Source organism: Pyxicephalus adspersus, chromosome 2, assembly GCF_032062135.1.
Source record: "Pyxicephalus adspersus chromosome 2, UCB_Pads_2.0, whole genome shotgun sequence".
In the NCBI taxonomy this organism is placed as follows: domain Eukaryota; kingdom Metazoa; phylum Chordata; class Amphibia; order Anura; family Pyxicephalidae; genus Pyxicephalus; species Pyxicephalus adspersus.
Genome location: NC_092859.1, coordinates 60,653,134 through 60,674,947, shown reverse-complemented (window position 1 = coordinate 60,674,947; position 21,814 = coordinate 60,653,134).

Below are 21,814 nucleotides of genomic sequence, written 5' to 3'. Positions count from 1 at the left end.
TGTTGAATAGCGCGATCGCGCACGATTCCGGATCGCTAATACGAATGCGCGACCGATAATCCGATTTTGCTTGATGAATCAGGGGCATTGTATCTGAAATCAATTCACTGACCATGAACGTGACTAAATTCCATCAGAACATCAACTATGTAAATTTCTTACTGACAAACCACGAATTAGCTATAGAAAATCCCCCTCCTTGAAGGACCATTTGGTACATAGCCATTTTATGACAATACAATCGGAAGCATATAACACCAATGGAACATTCTGATGTTGGAAATGTTCCCAATGCGAATGGGTGAATGAAGCATTATGTTTTACACTTCCCACCGGAAAAGTCCACCGCCCCAACGCATACATAGATTGCACGACTGAATCTGTAATATACCTGATTACATGCGAATGTGGATCATTCTACATAGGCAAAACTAAAAGTCAACTCAAGAAAAGGATATATGAGCACATCTACTCAATAACCTCAGGCAAGATCACAACACCATTAAGTTACCACATTGGCACAAAGCATAATTACAACCGAAGAGTGATCAAATTCTACGCATTGGAGCATGTGCCCGCCAACCCACGTGGTGGTGACACAGACATAAAATTAATGAGATGTGAGACCAAATGGATTTTCAACTTGCAAGCAACTAAAAAAATGGGCTTTAATGATATCATGAGTTTCAAACCTTTTCTATCCAGTTAAATCTTAACTCTTTCCCCCGTTACATACTATTCTAACAATACCCCTCTTTATACCATCTTGGTACACTGACATAAACATGATAGGCAATCCACCCTGTATAATTATGACCTAATATGATTAACAATGTATTCCCTCCACTATGGATCTGTGTATCTATCGCCTCCTTAATTATATCTTCTATGTAACCTATCCCCCTTACTTACCTAAGAAGTATAAGTCACTATTCATCTCACAGAATATAAGTTATTCTATGTTCAAAAAAGCATGTACATTATCATGCTACCATGACCTACACTATAATGAAATTGTCATACAAATTTATAAGTCACCTACTATTTGGATTTTTTAACAGTGAGTCATCACAGTGAGGGCAGAAGTATTTTAATACATCTATACTTCTGGGTGTGATGATGTCACACGTGACGCACGCCAAATTGACACACGAGGATGCCATCTAATCCCTGGGCATAAAACAGCAGAGGCTGCTGCTGTGCCTTGAGCGATTTTCGGGCTGCATATGCAGTTTGCATGTCCCTCCCTATTCTTTACAGCTGCAATTGTCTAAGGTAAGCCTTACCCCCTTTATAGCCTTTATCAATCTTTCTGGAAATAATACCTATACAACCTATCTCTGACTTAATTCATAAATAAATAGAGCATTAGCAGTTCCACATGACTATATACTCTGGTTATGATGCACAAATCATGAGAGTTGATAACTATCTCTCTCCCCTAATATCTTCTCAATAATACTGTTGTCACTTAACAAACTTTTACTGTTTTTATCAAAAACTCGAGTCTACCTATTACTAACCATGACAATACCCATAGGTATCACACCTGCTAGTGAATATTACTGGGACTACCTTGATGCAACTTATCTGGGCCACTTTATCTGGGGTCCAGATACTGCAGAAACACTATGAACCACCTTTGTGTATATATGTGTCATCTTCATAATTGAGTAAGTTGATCTTCTTCTTTTCTCCTTTTTTCATATTAACCAATATATACATTATAAAGTTGAAAACAGTTTTTTATTATTGGATACATTGGATATTGTGTGTGATTAGGAAAACCTCTTTGTTAACTAGCAAATAGCAAAAGAATATTAGATCTCCTTTTTCATAACAAACTTGATATCATCTTTTGTTTGTGTGTAGATCACTAGAGACTGATAAATATATATGTATATTGCATAATAAAAGTCAGTGAGGCACATTGATTCACACACTGTGTGGGAACACCCAATTGTTTACTGTCAATTAATTATAAAGCCTTGGCCTGACCTTTCATTATTATGTTATTGTTACATAATAATTAACTAATTATGATATTCATGATCATTTCTGTTTATACTTTACTGTACAGACTTTCTGACTCTGATGTCTCTGATGTCTGACGTTCTGACATCCCTTGATAAAGCCTTCTGGCGAAACACGTCGGGATTGAGATTTTTGAGCTTTGTGTACCTTTGGTGCAACACTTAGTTGGACAAATTTCTATTTAGGAAGCAAGGCATATCCCTACCAAGGGATGCCTTCATAGTCTAATTGTAATTTTACCATGATTGATTTTCTTACACTGATTTAATGAAATATGTGTCACCTACATTATACTTATTCAAAAAATACACTTTAATTTGCTGCCAAAACGCCCTGTTTCTTTTCTACTTTATTTATACATCATTAATCAGAAATTTATAATTGAAAAATCCTCCACTCCTTTTTTGTTTTTTCTTGAATAGCTGTTTACTGGTGTACAAATCTAAAGGATCGGATCAATAAATGATTATAGAATGTCAAACTGGAAAAAAACAAACAGCCAAATTTCACGTACGGCCACGCCCAATTGCATGTTAATTTTCAACACCTGTGCGCATAATGATGAGCATATATAAGGGTTTTGTCTAACTTGCTTTTTTCCTTTGTCTTAATTTTTTTTGGTCAAGGAGGGGGGTGTTGTTTTGTTTGTTAGCCTAATCTATGTTGCAACATTTGATAATATTTTGCTTACCATTTAGCACAATAGCTGCCTTTGTTTTTTGTACTTTGAATGTTTTAATGTCCATTTTGCTATTAAGAAGGCAATGTTAATGCTATGTTATTGTGTTTGTGGCCATAATGTTTCATTTCAATAATATGTCTATATTACCACCTTTAAATGTTTGTCCTGCATACATTTTTTTTGATCCAGTTTTCCACCCTTGAAAGGTCAAAATTGCATATTGGTTTGGTAAATATTAGTGGTATCTGTGCGTTCTCTATATTTTAATGTGACATTTTAGCAAATAGCTTTATTTGAATTAGGTTTTTTTTGTGGGGTTTGTTTTTATGTGATCTCCTTTACAATGTCCCAGAACCTCCAATTAAAAAATTAAATTATGCTTGTTTTTAACCAGTTCCCTTCTATGATTTGTTTGACTGGCTAAAACAGCACAATTGTCTTAATAAAACTCAGTGTGGTATAAATATATATATTTACATACATATATTTATATATATGTATGCCTTTATGTGTGTACATATAAGAGAAATTATAGGAAGAAATAGGCAATGAGGATTTATTAGGCCATATTGCTTAACATGCTTCAAATTAAAAAGATTGCCTATTTCTTCCTATGATTTCTGATGCCATGGGCTTGGCTTCAAGCAACATTCATGGATGGGATTGCTTCTGGTTAAAGGAGGAGACCCTCATTATGTGCTTCCACTACCAAGCTGAGGTGAGTAAAGCTGCGTACACACGTCCAATAATTATCGTTGGAAATGAACGCCGAACGACCGACGAACGACCTATAACGATATATATATATAAATATATATATATATAAAAATATATCTCTCTCGCTCTATATATATCTCTCCCTCTCTCTATATATATCTCTCCCTCTCTCTCTATATCTTTCTATATATATCTATTACTAATAAAGAGGTCCTGTCATATGAATAATAAATATGACCTGTCATTATTCTTTATCATTCATATGACAGGTCCTCTTCATTGGTAATAGCAAATTGGTCAGTTTCCAGCGGAGTTCTTCATCCTGTTCCAGCGCAGTTCTACACCCTGTTCCAGCGCAGTACTTCATCCTGTTTGTTCCAGCGCAGTTCTACACCCTGTTCCAGCGCAGTACTTCATCCTGTTTGTTCTAGCGCTGTTCTTCATCCTGTCCCAGCGTAGTTCAAATTTAAAACTTACCTGGCAGAAGTATAAATAAATGACACACACACAAATTTTTTTTTTTTAAATATTTTTACTAAAAAAAATATAAAAACTATAATAAAAAAAGAAATAATAATATAAAAGGTCCTAAAACGTTTTCTTTATCTCTTTTTTAAGAGCATGCAGGTCTCTCCTTGCTTCACGTACTGTCTTCGCCACGGCCTGTCTTGGTCCATGGCCTCGAGTTTGGCTATCATTACTTTTTTTGGGAAACAACATCTGTGTAGAAATAAAAAGAAGAATATTGTGAAGCCGACACATGGATATGAGACATTTTTGCACAATATATGAATGCTTAGCAACACTACCATCTGTCCTGACGTGCCTGGCTCAGGACTTTCTCGTTCTCCCTCTGAAACTTTAAGAGCAAACAAAAATAAAAAGCTACATTACACACAAATATATGCAAACTACCTCTCTAAAATTTTGGTACATACCTGGGTCAATTTCCACCACAGATTCCACTACCTCCTCTGCAGGGGAAACCAGAATCAACTCTGCATAAAAATAAAATCAAAACCATATTTGAACTATATTTAAAATGAAAAACGACCTGATCGTTCGTACAATATCGTTCAACGATCGTGTCGTTGTCTGCATGTACAGGATCGGTGCTATACGATCGTTCAAAGATATCATGCAGGATCGTTGGTCGTTCATTTACCAACGATAATTTTTGAAAGTGTGTACATAGCTTAGGTCAATATATAGTTGGGCAAGGTCTAAAATGCAATTCAAACTGCATAAATACCCTGAAAGGCTGGAAAAGCAAGAGCATTTGTTTGGCTCAAAGTGTACACACCAGCATGTTAGTCCATAAATCCAAAACGAAACCTAACAAAAAAGAAATAAAAAAGTATATTCATATGAAATAATATGTGCATACTTTTGCGCCAAAAAGAAAGCGGTTACATGCGGGTATTATTATGTATACAGTAGGCGTACGTGCATGTTATTCAGTAGGTGAGAGTAAACCCTGAAGTTTCATATCTGCGTTAGCAGGCCACACCTGTTGTTTGTAGAGAGGGACCTGCTCTTAATCATTCAGGTATTTCCATGCATGCACATTTAAATGTGTGTTTATGCATGATGCATGTCTGCACATTTAAATGTGTTAAGGCTGCATCTTATATTCCTTAGCCTAAGTACTCACCGTCTTTAATCCTTCAGATGTCCTAAACCCTTGTTTGTAACAACTTGAAATTTTAAGGGTACACCGAGGATCCTACTAGCAACTACTAAACCACATTTCTTGTAGGTTGTTGCTGTTTAAAAAGCAAGTGCATCTAGGAGACCAAAAGCGAAAAGGCCCATTTATGCCCCCCTGGGCCCCTTACCTAGCAGGGAGAATTGGGGTGTTACCCCTAAATTTTTACCTACATTTCAAGGAACCCCAATTTATTGGAAATGTTGAGGTGCATAAACCAGATGTAGGTTCAAGTGAGGAACACTTGCTCCTTGCTATATAATTGGGCCTGGGGGTCCACTTTTCAATTAAGGACTCTGTGTGCACTATGTGCACTTGCTTTGGAAATGCCTTCCCAATGTAGGATTTTCAATAGTGTTTTCAATTGGGATCCCATATCTTCAAATGCTTGAAGAGTTGTTAGGCTGTAAGATATGACATGCAGAATTCCCGCACACAGCTATCAAACTGTGCCTGTGATGTCATTACACATGTCCACAGAGTGGATATATTTTCCCAAGTATATTTTTATATTGGAAGCCACAGCACAGCTATAGAATGGGGGAGGGACAGCCTGTGTCCCCATCTCATTCTAGCTGCACTTTTCTCACCGCCCACCTCAGCACTGATGACAGCTGAGAATGGAGCGTCCTCTATTGTTCTTTCAATAGATTAGAGCTGCAAATGAAAGCTGGGTAGAGGTCCACACACCTAAAGTTGGCTGTCGACAACTATGTACATGCACATATTTCGATGTGTGTATATACGGTTTGTAAAATTCTTCATGATTCTACCCGATTAAGCTCAATCAGAGGTAGATAATTTGAAGAGCACTAATTAACCTCCTAGCTATCACGCTAGGCTGGAAATTATCTTTATCTGGAGGACAGAGAATGTACTTTGGATAGATAAGACCACAATACAGTGTTTGTGGAAGGCACATCATATCAAGTCATAGATAGAGTATTTTTTTTTCCGTGACAACAAAATAGGTACACATGTGCTGCATTTTCGGACATGTATGTCTGGCATTTATGCTTCACTCAAGAAAAAACAGAATTAATAAAGTTTACATCTAGGAGCCAAATTTTTGGGTTTTCAATGATGTAGTGTGGTGGAATCTTGAAGATTCGTAGTAATAGTATACACATACATATCTAGACACATTTTTTACAGTTAACAATTGTAAACAAACTATGTCAATTTGCATCAGAAAATAAATAAATCAGTTATCTCTGATTGGTTGTGTTTAAGAGGTATTTGTTTGTTGTAAAAAGAAATAACATTTTGTTTTCTCCTTTTCTTTAAACTATGCTTATTCGACACTACGATCAGCAGCTGTCCATTTATTGCAAGCGGCCATTCTTGCCCAAGTGTTGGCCAGTTACAACATGTTTAGAGTGACCTGAAGCGGAGGAGACCAGATTTCATCCGCCAAGTGGGGGACCACATTCTGTCTGCTAAGCATTGCATTTTGTCTTCTCCTCTTATTAAGGGGCGGTGTTTTCAAATGGTTTTTGTTTGTGGAAAGTAGTATTGTCTGTCCTTAGAACTGTTTGTTTCTCACTTCCTATATTTTCATACCGTTATTAATTTGTGATGTTTGTGTTTGCTTGTGTTTACTTGTGTTATTACAGCCAACTCTCCATCACACCGATGGCTGCTGATCTTACAGCGGCCACACAGGCGACTGGCAGTCCCACAGGACGTCCAGGAGGAGGAGCCATCTGCGGAGGAGGAGCCAACCCCAGAGGGGGACCCAGCTGTGGAGGAGAAGCCATCCTCAGAGGAGGAGCCCGCTGCCCAACATCAGCAGCCAGAGTCCACCAATAAAGGAGAGGAGACGGTGGAGGCTGAGGAGATTGCCTGTAAGCTAACCTTAGAATCAACTTTTGTAACATACGTTGCAATTCAACACATTCTCACATTACTTTCACCATTTTAGTTACAAATACAAAGAAAGATCCAGCAGGATTTCATGTAGCTTTCAGAAGTTCTGCATTAATCTATTCACCTTAACTAACCTTACAAATCTACTTTAGTCCTACCCACCCACTTTTACTTATAGTGTTTGATTTTTGTCTACAGCTAGTGGAGCGCCTTTGCCAGCACCTCCTCCACAGGACACAAGTTCCTCATCTGAATGTAAGTTTTTTTCGATTTTAGTTATTGTGAACATTCCTTTAGAACCACCAACTACAATATAGTTTGTCAGGCCCAGCACCATCAAGAATCATTAGGAGTGTATGACTAGCTTCATGTCTAGGCAGCTTTTAACAGAAGGCAAAGGTTAAATGTCACTTAGCCAAGTTTGTCTCTTGTGAAAACACACAACCTCCATTGTCAACAAACTGCATCACTTTAGTTCCATAGCCATAATTAGCTTGGCCCCAGAAATCACCTTTCTTTCTTGTTTGGAACGGTGTAAACAGCAAAACAGTCATAACTTGATGAGATGACATAACGTGAATTCTTTAGCACTGTGCAGTTTAAGAACTAGCTGTGTATTAAACTATTACATTTGCTCAGTACTTACCTCTCATATTTTTTTGGTCTCCTTCCACATACACAGCCAGTTCCACATTGATGGAGGCAGCCAGCCCTCCTGAGGAGGTGACCTTAAAAGTAACAGAGTTGGGTATGTTAGATATGTCCTCTTCAAAATATATGTAATTGAAGCATCATTCAAGAATGCATTTGGCATAGAATACACAGCTGAACACCTTAATATGTCATTTTAACCAACAGAAATGTAGTTGACCTATTAGCACATTTATCTGTTACAGTCAAGTGTCAGAGAAGTGAGGTGTGCCATATTTGTTCCCTAGACATAACTAGATTTGTGTCCATTTAGTGAACAATCATGTATTTGGAAATAATGTTTAGCTTTTTTCAAGGTCATTACAGCAATACTTGTACAGTATTGAACTGAGACTTCATACTTGATTAGAATCACTTTGACAAATTTACAAAATGGAACATTCTTCTTGGATTGAATAGCAAAACTGCATTTGGAGCATACTTGGGCCACATCAACAGAAACTTAGATTAAGTAAATTGTCAAAAATGCGAGGCTCACTAACCTGTGGACATTGGGCAAACACAAAATAGAGATCAAGCTATCTTATACAAACAAGTGTCTTCACACAGGATCCCAACTCAAACCCACACTGTAGGTCTCATGGAGTCTGGAAAAAATTGAGTGAAGAATAGGACAGGAAGAATGTGAAGAATGTTGTCACCTGGCATCCATCTACATACTTCGCCTAGAGTGGGCACAGCCATGGTGGGGTAGCCAAGCAACAGCCGGGGAGCAGGGTGGAGCAGGGGAGAAGGATAGAGCCGGTAACCAGGCTGGTGCTGGCTGCTCTGCGGGAGATGGGGGCAGGACCTATTGGGATTTGCCAACCCAGCTTGTGAATAATCGCCTGATTTAGCTCAGATTGTTGGCCCAGGGATTCACTTAACATGTTACAGAGATGGTCAACACTGAACATGTAGGCACCCAAAGTGGCCAATTCAATCAGATGCTGCATGGCCGCTAGATGTTGTTGGGTAAGTTCTCGGTCATGGCGATTTTAAAAGATGTTTTCATGTAGGAGTATAAGGACCTGTTCCAAATTATTTGAACTTGGGGCAGGCATCCTTGACTCCACTACTCTATCAAAAAGGCCAACCAGCCTCTGAGTGAGAGTTAAAAGCTGGCTGCCCACACGGGGTTGACCCAATCACCTGCATCTACTGGTAGCTACAAAGGGAAAAAAAATTACTAAAATATCACATAACTTTGTGGGTCACCATGACATTATGCAGACGGCATCCTGACATTGGAACATCAACAAATGTTAGACACATTTATTCTGAATCCTAAACAATAAACATGGGTTGCTTAGGGAAACCTTAGGTGTCTCCTCTTCTTCTTGTGGTTAATGTCAACCTGAGGGACCCTAAACAAAAAAAAAACACAAATGGAACACATTGGGAAAGGTTTTTTCCCCCCAACACATCCCAAAATCCATATGGACCAGTTCTTGGTTACCTCCACAGTGGATGCAGCCCGTGAAAACTCTTCAGAACCAGAAACCAGCAGACTTGGATATTTTACAAAGGCACATTGATATATCCCATCAAAATGAATGGATATATTATAGAGAGATCGAAGGTTATTACTTAGCTTTTGGAAGGCTGAACACACACACAAACCAAAATACCTGTATTCTCTTCCAGGCTTCTGTGCAGTGGATCAACAGCTTCCTCCTGTAGATGGTGATCTGTTAAATAAAGCACAAAAACAAATAAAATAGTGTGAGCTTGACTAACCCAAGTTCATTTGGATTGATCGGTTCACCACAAATATAACCAAAAAACATAACACTCCAAGAGCAAAAATGTGTGAAATGTAACACTCATATTATACATATGAGTGTGGTTATAAACACGATTAGAGACACGTGCACAAATGTCAAACAAGATATACCATGAAGGTTCATCTTACCAGGAGGAAGCCCAGTGTCATCTCGATGCGAAGTGACATCCTTGTCATCAACATCACTCCGAGCACAGAGGGCAGCAGGGGACTGCTGCATCTCAGGGCGTACTATTGTAAAAAAATGAAATACACACATTGTTGATGCAAGTCAAAAGAAGGTAAAAATACACTAAAGAGATAATTTTAAAAAAATGATCTCGGGGGGCGTGTCTGGCCTGCTCTCAAGATGGCCGTGTTTTGAGAGAGCTCCAAGTCAGTCCGGGCTTAAGCGACGATTTACACAGCAACTTTGGATCTTTGAGTGTTTTATTGATACTCCGAATCTGTCCTGCTTTGGATCAAAATGACGAGACGCAAGAAAGGGAAAACGGAACCTCAGAAACTCTCTTACTATTTTAGGCCGCAACACTCCCGTCAACAACAAAATGGCGACGAACTTTCTTTGCCGATCGCTTCTCCAGCACAAACAACAGGTGAGACCTCACCCTTATTTGATCGTAGCCCACGCTCCACGGGTAGTATTGATGATTCTCCCCGGGTTACCACAGCATCGAACCCTATCTCTCCTGTGTCCCGAGATGACGATCAATATATCCCGGACCATATTATTAGTAAGAATAATGATGCGGCCTTATCATTGGAACCTTCTATGGAGATAGACCTGGCACGGTTCCAAGTGGAGGATGCAGTGCTTTCTCCAACAATCATGAAGGAGATGTTATTGTCTCTGAGACATACTATACAGCAAGATCTAAATTCTATGCTTGGCAAAGTTAGTACTTCTATTGCTAATTTTGGTACTAGAATTCATCATATAGAATCCAAAATGGGGGAATTTTCTAATGCACACAATGATCTGATTGAAGCCCATCGTGAACAGGCATTGGAGATTGAATGGCTTAAATCTAAAGTGGCGGATTTGGAAGATCGTTCTCGCCGCAATAATATCAAACTTAGAGGCATTCCGGAATCTGTGCCTTTTAGCGAATTGGGAACTTTTGCTAAACAATTTTGCCAAATGCTAGTACCATCAGCTACTGATTTAGAACTTATGATTGACCGGGCTCACAGAATCCCTAAGCCTACATTTCTCTCAAGTGAAATCCCAAGAGATGTTTTAATACGCATGCACTTTTTCCATACTAAGGAAAAAATAGTAGCAGCAGCTAGGAAAAACCCTCTTCTACCAGACCAATTCTGCAATATACAACTATTCACTGATCTTTCAGCCCAAACGATCCAAAATAGGAAGAAATTGGCCCCTATCACAAAGGCTCTAAGAGAGAACCAGATCCCATACCGTTGGGGGTATCCTACCAAGCTTCTTATAGTACATAAAGGAGTTACTCATGCTATTTTCTCAGAAGAAAAAGGTCGTCAACTTCTGCGGGGATGGAACCTTGAGAATCCTATACCCGATTCTCAACCATCAGTATCTCCTAGAAAGATTTCTTAGATATAGAACCGATTTATCTCAGAAGATTCTTTTTATAATTTCTTAGTCCGCCCTGACACAAGTGAAAATATGCTCCATAATTGCCCGATATTTCTGGTTTTTAACCAGAATGACTTTATTTTTTTTATATTATTTCTTTCTTCTTCTTTTCTTTTTTTTTATCAGAGTATTTTGGTTATACCAGTCTTGCTCCTTACGTTCCTAATTGAAACACACCTGGCATTCTTTTCAGTATTTGCTGTCAATTTCTGCATTTTATTTGAGTGATGTCCAATTTTATTTCTTTAAATGTTCGGGGACTCAATAGTCCCTTCAAGAGGAATTTGCTTCATAAAGAACTGCAAAGTTTAAAGGCAGATATAGCTTTTCTTCAGGAGACCCATCTCCATAGCCTACATCAGCCTAAGTGGATAATCAAAGGATTCTCCCATATGTATATGGCCAATATCCCTAAGAAGAAGTGTGGTGTGATGACTTTGATTAAAGACTCAGTTCCCTTCCAATATATCAAGCATATCGCTGGAGAAGATGGCAGATACCTTATTATGATCTGTAAAATCAATACAGAAATCTTCACCTTGGTTAATATATATGCACCTAATTACAATCAACATTCATTTTTGAGAAAGCTTTTCAAACTGGTCAATAAAGTTAAACAAGGTTCTCTTCTATTGGGAGGGTATTTTAACGCGATCCCTTATTCTGTCTTGGACTCTACTGCACAGAATAATAAGAGAACCAGAGATCTGCGGAATTTACTGGTAGAATATGAACTTTTGGATATTTGGAGATGTCATCAAGGAGAAGAACGAGATTATACCTATCGTTCACATGTTCATCATTCATATTCTCGAATAGACTTTTTTCTGACAGATTTAAGATCTCTTCTGCAGATCTCTCAATCGTCTATTGGATCCATAACATGGTCGGATCATGCGCCTATTTCAGTTCTGTGGGGTAATAGACCCGCTAGACCAGATAGGCTTTGGAGACTGAATACCTATGTTTTGAACCATCCGCTGTATCAAAGGGATTTTGTGAATGCACTGGATTTATATTTTTCTGTCAATGATACACCTGAGGTAGATACATTTACATTGTGGAATGCACATAAGGCCTTTCTTAGGGGCTTGTTTTAATAATAATAATAATAATAATAAATGCTAATGCTAAACTGTTGCAATCCCCAAAAATTGCCTAAATAAATTAACATTGGTAATTAGGTAATGTAAAAGGATTGAACTTACATGGTTGCCAAGCATCAGAGTCATCATGGTAGCCCATCCCTACCACTGTTTCCGGCCCAATGAATGGCAACACCAATCTTTCGTACACCCTGAGATGCTGCACAACAGGTTCAGGTTAGTTCCCACTCCTTCCCGCCTCTGTGCCCAGGACCCTTTTGACGTGTCTGAAGATGTCACTCACATGTTTTTGACACTGGGTAATGGTCCGTTGTGTACTGCCCACTGCATTACTACTCCTGGCAATTTCCTCCCAGAGTCTTGCCTTTCAGCATGGGAGGTCTGGGGGTGCAAGCCCCCACCGAGTCGTGGAAAATGTTGTACGTAAGACTCCATGAGGGCTGCATTTTGCACAGACTGTAGATGCGCACAGAACGGGGAGCAGGGGTGCGCTAATTAATTGCTATGACTTCACAATTGACAGTTTAACAGATCCTCCTAAATCGTGCAGCTGCACACTAATCGCCTCAATTGGCAGATTCGCGACCCCTATTGCTCATTTCTCAAGGCAGGAATACGGCTGGCAAGGGAAGGCCAGTGTATTGGCACTCGGCTCCTGCCCGCGAAAAAACGCCTTGTATATCAGCACGTAAATACGTGCGTCCAGCTTCTGCATATTTGCTTTTAAATCAGGCCCAGGGTATCAAGTAAAATTTACTGTAAGATCAGGCAAGGAGCTACCCAGCACTTCAGATGGCTCAGCAGGAAAAGCCATCAGACACAAAAACAGCTCTGAGTTTCCATTCTGGCAAAAGAATGCCTCTAAAGTAATTGTATTACTGCTCTGGGAACGAAAAAAGTGAATATTGCAATGAAAGTTGAGTTTTAATTGTTTTAACTAATAGATAATGAAGTTTGGCCTTAGAAGTATTGTTTTTACAATTCACAAAATGCCATATGACACACATAAAAAATACCATTTGGTACACTTAAGTATTCATTAGGAACAATGTATTATTTTTAAATGCAACTTGCAATGAAGTTCTTTAACCTCCTGGCGGTTCATTTCTATCTGGATTTATATGTCTAAAAGCGGTACATTGTTTTTCATGAAAATTTATTTTACAGTATAATATAATAATATGAGTATAATAAAATTTGAAACACAAAATCATGTCAAAATAACAAATTAAAATTTGGAGACAAATAAATTTAAAAAAATGATTTAAAAAAATAAAAAAAAAATTAAAAAATAAATATTATACTTTTGCTATTATATTATACTGTAAAATAACTTTTCATGAAAGACAATGTACTGCTTTTACACATGTAAATCCACTCCATTGCATTCAATACAGTTATTTTGTATTGAATGCAATACAAATAGATTTGAAATTCCCACCACCCCCCTATTGCAACTTGATGGATATTACCTGTTCCCAGTAGGGGCCCATAACGGGCAGGACCAAAAAATGTGCAACATGGTGCCCTTTTCCCTATTACACCGCCAACATCTGTCAGAGACTTCAGGGAAAAAGCTATGTAGCCCCTCTGGGGTCCTATACCACCGAGAGAGGATCTTAAAACTCATTTCCTGATACTTGCTACTCGTAGAGGACCGGTGAACTACAGAAAGGATCTTGCATTTCTGCTCTGGTCCCAGAGTATACCCTAGTTCAGCCTCCCATGCCGTAGATATGAGGGGGAAAAATTCTCCGGAGTCTGGTTAAGCACAGCATAAAGGTAAGACAGAGAGTGTCTAAGAGGGCCACTTCCTGTACAGACCGTCTCAAAACTCGTTTTCACTCAGTTATTGCAATAGTCTGGGGGAAGAGACAATAAATAGTGGGACAGCTGAAGTGACCTCCAAAAATCAAGGTTAAAGTCTCCTTACCTATCCACCAAAGCCTCCATCGAAACCCACTGCCCTTGGTGGATAAAATGTTCTGCTCTAAAGACCAGACCCCCTCCACTCTTGCTCCTGAATAACAGACTCCTGCTAAGCCTGTGGCCCTTTTTGCCCCAAATGAAGTGGAATACTTTAGTGTGTAATGATTTAAAGAATAAGGCCAACAACGAAATTGGCAGAGCCTGAAGAAGATACAGGATCGGTGGCAGGACGTTCATTTTCACTGCCTGTATGCGTCCTAGCCAGGACAGAGTCAAGGAGGATGAATACTCCAAGTCCTTGTTAATGGTAGTGAGAATGGGTGCGAAATTTAGAGCATAGAGCTGAGATAGGTCCGCTGGAATCCGAGTCCCAAGGTACTGAATTGCCTTATCTTACCATTTCAAAGAGAAGAATGGAATGAGATGAGATCGAAGGGTCTGAGGCATAGAAATACTCAGGGACGCAGATTTAGAGTAGTTGATTTTAAAGTTCGACACAGCCCCGTATTTCTTTATCATTTGGATAAGGTTCGGTAGAGATGTAAGAGGGTTAGTGCTGATAAAAAGAAGGTCATCTGCATAGGCTGCCACCTTATGTTCACATCCATTTAGCCTAAGGCCCTGGATATCTGGATTGGAACGTATTGCTGACAATAGGGGCTCCAGAGACAAAATAAAAATAAGCAGGGACAGAGGGCAGCCCTGTCTAGTGCCGTTAGAAATGCTAAAGGGTGAGGACACTTCTCCGTTCACCTTGACTGATGCAGAAGGGGACGAGTATAAAGCCTGAATCCAGGTCATCATCTTACTCCCCATGCTCCATGGTACGGAGCGTGACCAGCATAAAGTCCCAATCCACTCTATCAAAGGCTTTTTCTGCATCGGTCGAGAGCAACAAAGAAGATCTATCAGAAGAAGCCACCGCGTGAATCCATGAAATGGCTCTTAAAGTGTTATCTCGGGCTTCCCTGGAAGGCATAAACCCTACTTGATCTATGTGGATAAGAGCATGAATGTGCCTTTGTAGTCTGTTGGCTAGAATTTGGGTAAACAACTTAAGATCCTGATTCAGAAGCGAAATAGGCCTGTAGCTGCTACATGCCGAAGGGTCTTTAGCTGCTTTGGGAATTACAGTGACTAAAGCTCTTAAGGAATCTAGTGGAAGAGAGCTCCCATCCGTCAATGAATTGAAGGCAGCTACAAAGTGAGGGGCCAGGTCCTCAACGAACTTCCTGTAGTAAGGGAGTGAGAAGCCATCCGGTCCTGGTGCCTTCCCTGACTTAGTTTGCTTTATAGCCGCCTGGAATTCCGCAACAGATATCAGGGCTTCCATATCCTGACGTGCCAAATCAGACAGGCATGGTAAATCAACTCCCTCTAAACAGTGCTGTATTTTTCCCAAATGGGAGTTGCATGCTGCACTCGACTGATCGGGCAGTTTTAGATTGTATAGGGAGGCGTAATAATCTCTGAATTTTTCGGCTATTTCTTTCACCCGGTACACCTTTCCCCCAGAATCAGTAGCTAAAAAAGGTACATGTGTGTGGGCCCTTAGGCCTCTGAGGGCTCTTGCCAGTAGCCACCCACATTTATCCCCATGTTCATAATAGGTTCTCCGGCATTTGACCAGGGCTGCCCTCGCTTTACCAAGACAGAGAGAGGCTAATTTCTGACGTAGAAGAGCCAACTCCAAGCCTAACTGTTTGTCCAAGGAGCGCTTATGAAGGAGCTCTAACTCCTGCAGGCGTTTTATAGTGGAGACAATTTCAGCCTGTCTTTCCTTCTTCAATCTGGTCCCGTGTTTTATAAGAATTCCCCTAATTACAGCCTTGTGTGCTTCCCAGAACACAGTGGGGGAGCACTCAGGAGCAACATTCAGGGTAAAGTAACTCCTCATTTCGGAGGTCAGCTCCGCAGTAACCACTGGGTCAGCCAGGAGTGATCCATTTAGTTTCCAGTGCCAAGACTTGGGGGAAGTGTATGCTAAATATAGCGTGAGAATCACTGGTGCATGATCAGAGAACACAATGTTTCCAGTCTTGCAATCCACAACCTGCATCAGGCCCCCCTGCTTAAGCCAAAAATGTTCAATGCGTGAATACATCCGGTGCGGGCTTGAATAGAAGGTTAATCCCTTCCAGTTGGATTTAAGATCCGCCACACGGATTGATGTTGGTGCAAACAGTGTTTCAATTGAGCAGAAAGATGAGAGCTAGAAGGTCCCGCCGCACCGGATGTATCCAGGTTACGATCAGGGGCAACGTTAAAGTTGCCTCCACAAAGAAGCAGACCCGCGGCAAACTCATCAAGCTTTTCAAGCATCCCTTTCATAAATTGTTTGTGGTGCACTTGGGGGGCATAAAAAGAGGCAAAGGTTACCAGGCGTTCCTCCAGAATTCCCTTGACAAACAGCACTCTGCCCTCACAATCCCTGTATATGTCAAAAAAATGCCAACGTACTGATCCTGAGATCAAGAGGGAAGTACCCCCAGATCTAGAGTCCACCGAGCCACAATGGTAACTGGTCGGAAATTTCCTAATAAATAACTTGGGAATCTTGCCATGTTTAAAATGAGTTTCCTGGAGCAGCGCCACCTGGACCCGCAGCCTCGCCAATTCAGCCAGCAGTGCTGAACGTTTCTCCGGGACATTCAGTCCCTTGACATTGAATGTTGCTAACTTAATACGGTCCATATCAAAAACAATAAATCACCACAATAAATATCAGCTATCAGCTATATCTCAGAGGTCTGAGGATGTGCAACCCGGTATTCGAGGTTGAGGGTCGGTAGGAGGTAACTAGGGACGGGATAGGGGTCAAACACAAGGGAAGGCGAGGAGGGGGGGACCGGGTGAGGTGAGGTTAAGGGGTGGGGGAGGACAACCAAGTAACTAAGTACCAAAGGTACGGAAGGCACCAAAAGGTGTCAAGTCCCAGATAACCTGAGAGGCCTAAGTAGGGGAGTAAAAAAACTTTCCGACAGCATGGGTGGGGGCCCCCAGCCTGCCCCCCACACACGGTTTAGTTAAAACCGAACAACTTATAGCTGGTAGTAGTAACACCGCATCAGCCATGTCAAATACAACATTACTGGGCGCATATGAAAAAGGGTCAAAGTGCATACAAGTAAACAAAAATAACTGGCAATCTATTCAACAGACTCATAAATGAGGTAAACAGTAACCTAATGCTAGGCATAACATGGAACTTGAAAGTAGCAGCAGGGTACACAATTCACCGGAGAATGGCCTAACAAATAGCCCACAAAACAGGCAGATATTATATATAATTACCGAGACCCATCCCCTGAAGGGGTGGGTCGAATGTCCCTTGAAGGCCACAGGAACACAGTAGTGCAAAACTTCAGAGGTAAAGTTCTTGGGGCGAGGACCATAGGTGGAGTAGGACCAGTCCTTCTGAAAACCCAGATCAGGCAAGACCATCTTGATGAGGTGGAGCACGGCGTCGCCGGGTTCTGCCAGTCTGGGTGTGCCATTGGGAGCCCGGAGTTGGTAGCAGGGGTTTCAGCATCGTCGGCCAATCAGGAATAGAGGTGGGAGGCAGGTCAAACGTCGCCAAGAAGGATGGGAGGTCTATTTCAGATCGAAAAATCGCTGTCTTTCCTTCCTTGTGTGCGGTTGGTTGAAAAGCAAAGCCCCATCGATACGGAATTTCCCGTTGCCTTAGAGCTAATAAAACTGGCCGCAAAGCCTTGCATAACGGGAGAGTATGGCGGGAAAGATCCTGTAACAGTTGTATCTCACATCCTTGAAACTGGTTGTCTCCTGTTGTCTCGCCGCTTTCATTATGGCTTCTTTAACTGCAAAGGAATGGACCATGCAAATAACATCTCGCGGCCTGGAGGGATCAGGGTTCTTAGGGCCCTGAGCTCTGTGGATGCGGTCTATTTCAATCTCAGAATCAGGGGCCGCATGCAGGAGAGAGGTAAAATCGCTGTGGCCGCGTTGTGTCTCCCTGCAGCCTGACACTGCGCTGAGATCTGCGTCCCATCTTGATGCCGGTAAGCGGTGTTATGCCAGCCGTATGTAGAGCGCAGGTCCGGGAGCCTGAAGGAGAACGTCCTACCCGTCCACGCGCATGCGCAGTCCCCCCATGATGTATATTTTAACTTAATATAATATTAAAGTAAGATTTTGTTAAAATATATTAAACAATATTATGAAAACAAGATGTCCAAACTTGCCAATGTTTATGGAATATTTTGAAAGTAAAATTGCTCTAAGCGAATGATCTTTCATGACAATATTGTTGTTTGTCCCTTTCAATCACCTCTGATACTGATAAGGAAATATTTTGGGTCCATTTACACACTATTTTCAATCTAGCTGCTATTAAAATGTGGGTGATTATTACTTTTCCGTTTATGGCCAAATTGTCTATTCCTATGTTCAATATAGCGAGTTCAGGGGTTATTTACCCCTTTTCCAGTAATTTTCTCAAATAATTTGGATATCTCAATCTAGAAGCATGTGATTTTATTACATTCCCAGAACATATGGATATATGTTCTATTGCAACCACAATTACGCCAACATAATGGGGAATAATTAGGGATGAACTTCCCTAATCTATAAGATGTTCTGTATCACCTAAGAATAATTTTTTGGTAACATTCCCAGTGTAAAATACATTTAGTGGAGATCTTCATTGAAGTTGTAGCCGCTTTCCATTTGGACAGAAGGAATGACATGGAAAAATCTTTCTCTCATACAAAAAATATTGGAAGCTTTTGTCATCTGTCCAGGTTTTGAGTATGTGGCCAAAATGTAGCTGATAAGATGTTAGATTTAAGTCTTGAATGCTTAATAAAATGTTGTATTTGCCACTGTTTGAATTTACCCATTAAGGATGTCATGCTAGGAAGATCGCTAACATAATTATATCCACTTTTTACCCAAGTGGATACATTTAAATTAGTAATCAGATATTCATATGACCTGAGTGGGATATGGATAGATATTAAGTCACCTGAGAGATCAGGACTCTTAATTAAGTAATTCCAGACTAAAGTCATAGCTTCCATTGAATACAAATGAGGTTTATCAAATTTACATGATAGGGATGATGCTACAAGGTAAGCAACGTATTCTCCTCCTTTCATTAAAGACATTTCAGTATGAAACCATCTCCTATCGTTGTTAGATGAAAGACTGTTAGATGACTGTTATTGTTGTTTGTTGTTGTTTGTTATTCCAGATAAATGAGGTTATTGAGGATTGTATTGGGAGAACTATAGGTAGTGTATGGAAGAAATATAGAATTTTGGGTAAAAAACATATTTTGAATGCAGCTATTCTACCTTTCCATGAAAGTGTGGTGATGCTAATTGCCTTTAAATTATCTTGTATCATCTTAATTAGGGGTAAAAAAAATATTTTTATAGTTAATTGTCCCGGGGTACGATAACAATATCCCCAAATATGGAAGAATATTCTTAGCTGAAGTAAAAGGGAATCTTTTAGAGATTATTTTTTATATTTTTAAAGGAATACCAAGATACAAAATATTACATTTGGCTATATTATTCTTATGGTAGCTCACATGGCTATATTCTGATAGTGTATTTAATAATGCTTCAGTAGAGTTTATTGGGTCTGTAAGTGTTAAAATAATATCATCAGCAAACAGCCCAATAGTATGAGAATCCATTATTAATTGTTATACACCTAATCTTGTCGTTGAGTCAAATTTTTTGGTCTAGGGGTTCTATTGCCAAGGAAAACAGTATTGGGGATAGTGGGCACTGTTGCCTTTTTCTATTAGAAACTGGGAAAATTGATGAGAGCATGCTGGAGATGAATACTTGAGCCATAGGGTTAGTAAATAATGCCTTTATGGCAGATAATATAGGGCCACTAAAGCCAAAGGCTAAAAAGGTTTTTTGTAAATAATCCCAATGAAGGTGGTTAAATGTCTTTTTGGCATCTATTGTAATAAAAGAAGATTGTATTTTGTGTTTTTCAGAATGCTGCAATAGGTTAAACATACGGCGAGTTCTGTCTGGAGCTTGCCTGCCTTTAACAAACCCTATTTGGTCCGGCTTGATTACTGAGGGGGTAATAATGAGTAATCTCTGAGCTATAATTTTAGCATAAATCTTAACATCACTATTAATTAAAATTTTGGGGCGAAAATTTTGCACTTGTGATGTATCTTTTCCGGGTTTAGGGATTGTTACGATAACTGTCTTTAACATTTCTAGTGGAAAATAACCTGTGTCTACAGCTTGGTTATAAATATTTGCTCGATAAGGAGTTAGTACTTAGGTATAAACTTTATAATATTCCGAAGAAAACCTGTCAATACCTGGAGATTTATTCAAAGGTAATGTCCTAATTACTGTCTCAATCTCTTCATGGGCAAAAAGGTTTATTTATATCCTTTAATTGTTCAGTGGGTAATTTTGGTAGTTTACATTTATTTAAAAAATTTTCAATAAGTACTTTAGTAGGTTGTTTATTTTCATTTTCATCTTTCAGATTATAAAAAAGAATAGTAATAATTCTTGAATGCATTGGCTATGTCTTGTGGGTTAGATAGTTTTGTATTAGATCTATGGTGGTGAACATAGGCAATTCTGTTTTTAGCCAATTTGGTTTTCAATTGATTGGCCAATAATTTTCCAGCTTTATTAGTGTTATTATAGTATTTTGATTTTTAATTTTTTATACAATTTTTCTTGTTTGGATATTATTAGGAATCTCAAATCATTTCTACATTTGTGTAATTCTTCGGAGAGAGAGACAGTAATTTTGGATTTATGTATAGATTCTAATGACTTAATCTTATCAAGTAACTAATCCATTTGTTTAGTCCTCTTTTTCTTTTCCCTGGAGGCAATTTGTAACAGAATTCCTCTCATATAGGCTTTGTGGGAACACCAAATCATCATGGGATCGATTGACGGAGAGTCATTGAATTCAAAAAATTCTTTAAGACTTGTTAGGATTTGATTGTTAGTTGTTGAGGATGCAAAGAGAGAGGTGTTGTTTTTCCATATCTGTACCGGTTTGTAGTTGGTTTCCTCTTGTATAGTGATCATCACTAGTGCATGATCAGACCATGTTATATTATATAAATTTGCTTCAAGAACCGATTGGAGAGACCATTTGTCCATCAAAAACAAGTCAATCCTTGAATAGGATCTGTGTGGTTTCGAAAAAAAAGCATATTCTCTTTCAACAGAGTTTAAACATCTCCATATGTCGTATTAGTCCTCTTTAAAAGGGAGCTCTGTTAAAGTGGCTCTAGGCTTGACTTTATTGCTGGAAGTATCGAGCTCTGCATTTGGGATACAATTAAAGTCTCCACATATAATCAATTAACCTTTTTGCACTTTCCTCTCTTTTTTTATGAGCTTTCTTAATGAAAGTAATAGGGCGATCATTTGGTGCGTAGATATTTAGTAAGGTACGAAGAACATTGTTGACCAAGGCCACCAGTATGAAGTATCTTCCTTGTCGGTCCACCTTCAGATGATTTGAACAGAATGACACTTCGGAGCTAATAGCTATTGTAACTCCACGTTTTTTGGAGTAAATCTTGAATGATTTATATGAGGATAGTTTGGATGCGTAAATTGAGGAGTATTTGTTTTGTTGAAGTGTGTTTCTTGGAGGCATAATATGTTTCATTTCTTTTTGGAGGCATCCT